The sequence below is a fragment of the Salvelinus sp. IW2-2015 genome, unplaced genomic scaffold, assembly GCF_002910315.2.
Source record: "Salvelinus sp. IW2-2015 unplaced genomic scaffold, ASM291031v2 Un_scaffold1267, whole genome shotgun sequence".
In the NCBI taxonomy this organism is placed as follows: domain Eukaryota; kingdom Metazoa; phylum Chordata; class Actinopteri; order Salmoniformes; family Salmonidae; genus Salvelinus; species Salvelinus sp. IW2-2015.
This window is the reverse complement of record NW_019942809.1, coordinates 81,491-89,386: the sequence shown is the minus strand read 5'-3', so window position 1 is coordinate 89,386 and position 7,896 is coordinate 81,491. Positions and strand designations below refer to the sequence as shown.

The following is a 7,896-nucleotide window of genomic DNA, read 5'->3' as shown; positions in this document are numbered from 1 at the left end:
AACATCTTGTGTTATTGTCCGCCTATAGAATCTACTCTGTTGATATTATTTAAGCCTCAATTGGCCCATTTCTCTGCTTTTCTGGCCATGACTTAATGTTCTTTCTGGCTCGATAGTACATCTCTTCTGCTCGGGATAGGCGACCATCTGTTCTGGCTACGATAGCCACATCTCCCTGCTGCGATAGTCGACATTGCTTTTCTGCTCGACGTAGCACACATCTTTCTGGTCTCGATGTAGCAATCTTTAGCTGCTCGGGATAGCAACATTTTCTGCTGCGATAGGGCACATCTCTCTGCTCGATAGCGACATCTCTCATTGCTCGATAGCGACATCTGCTCCTGACTTCGATAGCACACTCTCTGCTCGGATAGCGACATTCTCTCTGCTCGGGATAGGCACATTCTCTGCTCGAATAGGGCACAATGTGCCTGCTCGGATAGCACAATGCTTTCCTTGGCTCGATAGCACATCTTTCTGCTCGGATAGAGCACGGTCTTTCCTGCTTATGGCAACACACACAGACATGCACGCCCATGCAAACACACACACACACACACAGATACGCACACGCTCACGTGCCCACACGAACCCCCCCTCCCACACACACAAACAAAGAATGCAAAAAAAATTGATATGATCAAAAAAACGTTGATAAGATCAAATGTGACCTCTGCAAAATGATGGAAGGACATGTAGTGTTAGTATCAAAGTAGTTGCAACAAATCAAATGCCTTCGGAGATTTATTGTTTCATGTGTATTTCCTGGTATGAGTACAGTATTAATGCTTATGTGAGCATATCTGAAATATGGAATGTGAGTGTGTCAGATGTCTCTGTGTGTGTGTCTCTGAGAAAGAACAGGAAGGTGGCGTGTGTGTGTGTCATTGAGAGAGTACAGGAAGGTGGAGGTCTGGTTGACAGGGGCACAGTTGATGAGATATAATTAGAGTGTTCAGTTCAGCTACACAGCGTGACAGACATCCCAGCCCTCAGCAATGACGACGGCCAAAACTCTCCYCTCCACACGCTCCTTCTCTCTCTCCTTCTCATACTAACTCTCAATTTAGTTTAATATTCCTTTCTTTTCCTACTCACATCAAGTGAACACGTACTCTGTTACGGGCCGCTTTCTTCTCTCTCTCCTCAATTTAATGCTTTGCCTGGTGCTCCAATTCCTCCCCTCCCCCAAACCTTCTGCATCTGCCTCTACACCAGTGCCTTGTTGGGTGTTTGAGTGTTTGTGTGTGTGTGTGCACATATGCGTGTGTGTTTGTGCGTGTGTGTGTGTGAGCATCCGTGCATGTGTTTGTACGTGCGTGTCAACCCTTAAGTGTGTGTCTGCCGTGTCTGTGTGCTCCACCATGTATGTGGGTAACCTTACTCCCTGTCTCTCTTGGCTGTAAACAGTGTTCCATTGAGATGACAGTGAACAGAGTCCAGTGTACCCCCCTGCTCCTCCTCAGCANGGCTGTAAACAGTGTTCCATTGAGATGACAGTGAACAGAGTCCAGTGTACCCCCCTGCTCCTCCTCAGCAGCACCAGCACAGCCAGCCAACCATTCTTCAGTGATACACTCCCAGACCCAGACCTTAACCTCCTCCTCTCTTCCTCCAGCCATTCTCTACCCTCCTCCAGGAGGAATGAGTTGCCCCAGACTGATGCCCCCCTCCCCACATTCCAGACCAGCGGAAGTTAACATTGCCCGCCTCCAGGGTCCCCCACTCTGACTATTAAGATTAGAAATCAAGGGGAGAAACTCAGATCCTTCAAGCACAAAATAGGATGTGTCTCTGAGACTGCTGATGTCCTGTTGGATGCCAGAGAGTGGCTGTGGGATTGCTGCTTTGCTACTTTTAATCATTGTGACTTGTTGCAACATTGATACACCGAAGCACAGTCCCTCAATAAAAGCTACAGATGTCCCTCACCTGTATCAAAACGACATACCACATTTCTTACCACACATACACAATGCACATATCTTTGTGATCAGAGGAGGGTGACCATCATGGTTAGTAGGTAAGATACAGTAGGTTTAGTTCTGGAAGAAGACAGAAGTACTAGCCCTGAGAGTTAAGTCCAGAATTATTGGCACCCTTGATAAAGATGAGCAAAAAAGACTATAAAATAAATAATACAAATATTGAGCTATATTGTATGCAGATGTTTTTTGGGAAAAATTCTATTTTATACTAATACAATTGCTCAGAGAAAGAGAGGGGGCAAAATTATTGGCACCCCTGTTTTCAATTGCTTTCAATAGCTCACCTTGTGAGGATAATGGCACTGATTATTTTTCTAAAACGTTTTATGAGTTCAGAGAACACATTGGGAGGGATCTTAGACCATTCTTCCGTAACACATTTTTACAGATCCTTGATATCCTTCCTCTGCTCTTATGGACTGCCCTCTTCAATTCAAACCACAAGTTTCCAATGGGGTTCAAGTCCGGAGACTGAGATGGCCATTGCAAAATGTTCATTTGTGGTCAATTAATTATTTCTTTGTGGCTTCTGGTGTGTGCTTGGGATTACTGTTTTGCTGGAAGATCAACTTGCGTCCAAGTTTCAGCCTCCTGGCAGAGGCAACCAGTTTTTTGGCCAAAATGTCCTGGTACTGGGTAAAGTTATTTTGGATCTCAGTGCTGAGTTTGATACTATTGATCATAACATCCTTGTTGACCAGCTGGATAGGTGGGGGGGATCTCTGGCGTTGCCCTCGACTGGTTCAGGTCATATCTATGTGGTAGATGCTTCTCAGTGAGCATGGGTGCTTCAGTATCATCCCTAGCACCTTTTCACTATGGTGTCCCTCAGGGGTCAATTCTGGGTCCCATCCTTTTTCCCCTGTACATGCTTCCCCTTGGTGACATCATCCGCAATAATAACATTCAGTTTCACTGCTCTGTAGATGACACAAAGTTTTATTTACCAATCAGACCCAGTGACCAAGCTTGCGTAGCTACCCTTCACAAGTGTCTTTCTGACATCAAATGTTTGATGTCTGACAATTTTCTCCAGCAATGACAAGAAATCAGAGAGGCTGTTTTATTTGGTCCCCACCTTGCTAGAACCCAGATTGTAAATAACCTTGGTAATTTGTCGACCAATGTAAAGCCTAGGGCCAGAAACCTTGGTGTCTTCTTTGACCCTGACCTAAACCTCGAGCTGCATGTAAAGAAAGTTGTCCAGTCCTGCCTTTATCATCTAAGAAATACAGCTAAAGTCAAGTCTTTTATTTCAATCACTGATCTGGAGAAAGTTATACATGATTTAATTTCCTCACACCTAGATTACAGTAACTCTTTGTATAAATGTCTCAGTCAGAAATCACTCCATCGTCTACAGTTAGTTCAAAATGCTGCAGCTCGGGTTTTAACAGGCACTAGAAAATGTAACCATACGACACCTATTTTAGCTAACAGTCACTTTCAGAATAGATGTATTAATCACGTTTAAAGGAAAGACTCACCCATTTTGAATGTTATATTGTTTTTGGGTATCTCTGAGCGATGTTCTATCGATTCCTGCGGTCATTTCAAGTTTTCATGTGTATTTGATCTCTTGCCGTTCACACAGGCAGAAAGACAGCTGACATGACATGGCATTGTGACCAGCACTCTCACTACACTGTAAGTTAAGAGGAAAATGACTTTTAGATTGCGAAAACGTCAAACATACATGTCAGTTTTCAATACTGGGGGGCTAACTAGCTAACAAGCTAGGTAGCTATCCAGCCAACCCATAGAGAGATCAATGCATTGTGGGTTTTGTAGTCGACTTTAGATGCAACAGATTTCCAAAATGATTTTCACATTTTATGTTGCTACCAACCTTATTAAAACGACAAAGTTAAAGAAGAAAAAAAAATCACAACAAATATTGTTATCACATATTAGTGTTATTTAACATGGTAAATTATAGGAATTTGAGGTTTTGGGAGGAATTTTCCTTTAAGACAAGACTTGGTTTTGCCCAATCCTACATCTCAGATCTTTTATCTCCCTACGAGCCAGGACGCGGCCTGAGATCATCTGGCAGGGCACTGTTGGCCATTCCAAAGTCTAGAGTAGATCAGGCTTGCAGATTCCGCGTCTCTTTTTAAATGACTGCTAAAGACACACTTTTATAAAGATGTAGAATTTTAATGTAGGATTTCAGTTAGCTATATTTTGTCAACAGTTGCCAAAGAGCTCTATTTTCATGTCATTCAAAAAACATAAACGCCTGTAGTTTGCTAAACAGCATTGGCACTTGGATTGGAACCAGTGCTATGTTCAGATGTAATGAAAATAGAGCTCTTTGACAACACACACTAGTGGTGGGTTTTACATCTAAAGAAAGATGCATATGAAGAAAAGAACCCCATAACTACTGTAAAATATGGTGGTGGATCTTTGATGTTATGAGGCTATTTTGCTTCCACTGGTCCTGGGGCTCTTGTTAAGGTCAACGGCATTATGAATTTTACCCAGTACCAGGACTTGTGGTTTGAATTGAAGAGGGCGCAGACTAAGAATATCAAAGATCTGGAAGGATTGTGTGTGGAGGAATGGTCTAAGATCCCTCCCAATGTGTTCTCCAAATATACACTGCTCAAAAAAATAAAGGGAACACTTAAACAACACAATGTAACTCCAAGTCAAWCACACTTCTGTGAAATCAAACTGTCCACTTAGGAAGCAACACTGATTGACAATAAATTTCACATGCTGTTGTGCAAATGGAATAGACAAAAGGTGGAAAATTTATAGCAATATTAAGAGACCCGCCAATAAAGGAGTGGTCTGCAGTGGTGACCACAGACCACTTCTCAGGTTCTAATGTCTTCCTGGCTGATTTTGTCACTTTTGAACGCTGGCGTGTGCTTTCACTCTAGGCGTAGCAGAGACGGAAGTCTACAACCCACACTAAAGGGCCAGTTAGTGCAGCTCATCACAGGCATGGCACATCATGCGAGCTGTGGCAGAAGGTTGCTGGTCTGTCAGCTAGTGTCCAGAGCATGGAGGCGTTACCAGGAGACAGGCCAGCACATCAGGAACGTGGAGGAGGCGTCAGGAGGCAACAAAGCAGCAGCCAGGACCGTACCCCGCCTTTGTAAGCAAGGAGGGGCACGGACTGCCAGAGCCCTGCAAAAACCTCCAGCAGGCCAAAATGTGCATGTGTCTGCTCAAACGTAAAGAAAACAGACTCCATGGAGGTGGTATGAGGCCCGACGTCCACAGGTGGGGGTTGTGCTTACAGCCCAACCACCTGCAGGACGTTGGCATTTGCAGAACACAAGATTAAATTATTGTCACATCAGTGTTGCTTCCTAAGATGAGACAGTTTGATTCACGAGAAGTGTGATTGACTTGGAGGTTACATTGTGTTGTTTAATGTTCCCTTTATTTTTTTGAGCAGTGTATATATATTTTTAACGGCTCAGTGTCATTATCTTCGCACGATGAGGTATTGAAAGGTATTGAAAACAGGGGTCCAACATTTTGAACCCTATCTTTTTGAGAAAAAATTGCTTTACTTGTTTAAACAAAATCTCTTTCTCTGAGCAATTGTATTAGTATAATAATAAATATAATTTCCCAATTTCTTTGAGCATTCAATATTTCAGTTTTGTATTATTTATTTACTAGTCTGTTTTGCTAATCTTTATCAGGGTGCCAATAATTTTGGACCTGACTTCCTTTTTATTGCCACGGCACGGGATGAAGCCGTGCTTAGCAAAGTAAGAAACCTTGAATCCACTACCCAGAAAAATCATGGGAATTTTTCCACCCATGTTTTAAATAGCTGCCTTTTGTGTGATTGCTATTCTACACAAGTTTGGGAATGGTTATGAATTAGGAAAAGAGGATTTAGTTTCTGCTCCATACAGCTTGCTCAGAGTGCTGCAGGGTTGGTCTCTCCTCCCAATCTCCTCACTCTGGTTCTCTTCTGTCCTCTTTTTTCTTCCCTCCCTTCTATCTCACGGTCACACCTGAGCACAGCACTGGAGGAAAATAATGGGAAATGATATTAACATTTATATTAAGAAATCATAACATCCATTTCATAATCCTACTGAGATAGAGATCAGAAAACAGAAAAGACCAGAAAGACCCACAAAATAAACTTGGGATAAATGCAACCAAGTTCCAAATGAAGCACATCATTGAGGTACCAGGTGAATCTTTAACCAGCCATCAAATCTCAAAACGTCCATGACAACTCTAACAGGTCCATCCCAGCCYYTCCAGAGGGCTACAAACAGGCTTCTCTTACAAAACAGGGATTACCMAATGTTTAGGCAGGTTACCAAGAACTGGTTAAGATTAAAACACCCAGGTCTGCAGTAGAAAACCAACCTCAGAAACATATTCCACTGCCTCAGTGACAGCTCCTCACATGAAAAACATCCTTTCCATCTCACTACAACATGCCAGTCATACTCAGGAGTAGATGGACCTAATTTCAGAGCAACAACAGACCTCCATGCAGCTAGTGCCGTTAGAAAGCTTCTCATCCGTCTGAGTCTGAACCACAACAACACAGACTGCTGTATGGCTAATCAACCAAGGCTGGCTGGGAACCTCCCTGTCATGACATTGAGCAATGTTTTCATGCACTTCTTGACTCACACTCTTGAACCCGGTGCCATGTAACACACCCCTCTGGTTTCACAGGAACACCCCAGTATCTTGCCAAGGCATCTCCACGACATGACCTATACTTACGCATGATCTGCAAGGAATACAGCCAATATTCCCCATCTGCAATACATGTGATTTCAGATTCACAAATACGTGCAAGTTCCAGGAGATAAGCTGCATGATAATGGAGGTTCTTCCTTGTTCTCATACGTTGGCTTTCACTGCAACGTCTGGGACTTAACTAGTACATTTCATTGTGGAGTTGTGGCCAAATGACGTCAGCGGTTTCCATTTACAGAATGTCACATTATGAACTTTTATCTTACTCAGTCCATTGTTGAATACTTTTGTCATGGGACAGAGGGAGGGAAGGAGAGAGTGAGAGAAACAGAGCCTTATAGAGGAACGATAGCCAAATCACAATGAGCCATTCATTCAGCCTCTAGTTCCACAGCTGGTTCTAATATAAAGCTAGGAGGGGCAAAGAGAGAGAGCGCGAGAGAGAGAGAAGCAGAGAGAGAGAGAGCAAGAGACACACACACACGATCAACCCATATTTACATACATAAATAAAAGAATGAGAGGGAGGGAGAAAGAGAGGCAGAGAGATGGTGAGAGAGACACATAGATAGATAGACAGAGAGAGATAAGAGAGAGAGAGAGACTGATACTGCCAAGAAAATGAGCCTCAAAACAAACGTAATGGTGTCTGAGGCCCTGTTGTGGATCCAGACACTGTCAGAGAGCGGAAATACRAACAGGCCCAGTGATGACGAGCAACCAATGTCTGGGAGGTCTGTGTACATGTCTTAGACTCCTACTCTTATCAGTCATCACAAATCAATACAAATGTGATTCTATCACCCTAGAAGGCGTCAGTAAATATCACAATAGAGTATAATAACAGCGGAATAACTAGTCTATACAGACTATAAAATGTCATAACTAAACTAAAACTACATACACAGTATATACCAACATACACAGTATATACCAACATACACAGTATATACCAACATACACAGTATATACCAATGTGTATGTAGTGCCCAGTGTTATGAGGTAGGTTATGCAAACTTTTGTACATTCTTGTTTTTGTGAAAGAGTCAAACAGTTCTGAAGAGATAGGTTAACACACACTCTCACGTCTGCACCGGCTACCCTTTCATCACACAGCTGAAAACACACATACACACACAGGCACAGACGCACGCGCGCACACACGCACACAAACGAACACACGCACACACTCCAGGATCCTTTG

General features: G+C 43.0%; 1 protein-coding gene across 3 annotated transcripts in view; it reads right to left on the bottom strand.

Moving 5' to 3' along the window:
* Window positions 1–5,971, bottom strand: part of LOC112070243 (KN motif and ankyrin repeat domain-containing protein 2) — a 147,961-nt gene extending 141,990 nt beyond the window's left edge. For 2 of the 3 annotated variants that reach the window (XR_011475542.1, XM_070438894.1), the window contains exon 1: window positions 5,877–5,971. The gene's annotated coding sequence lies outside the window, so the exon portion shown is untranslated. Of the gene's footprint in view, window positions 1–3,475; window positions 3,687–5,876 lie in introns of those variants that run through there. The other variant, XM_024137665.2, reaches the window with a different exon arrangement.
* Between the last annotated feature and the right edge of the window lie 1,925 nt (window positions 5,972–7,896).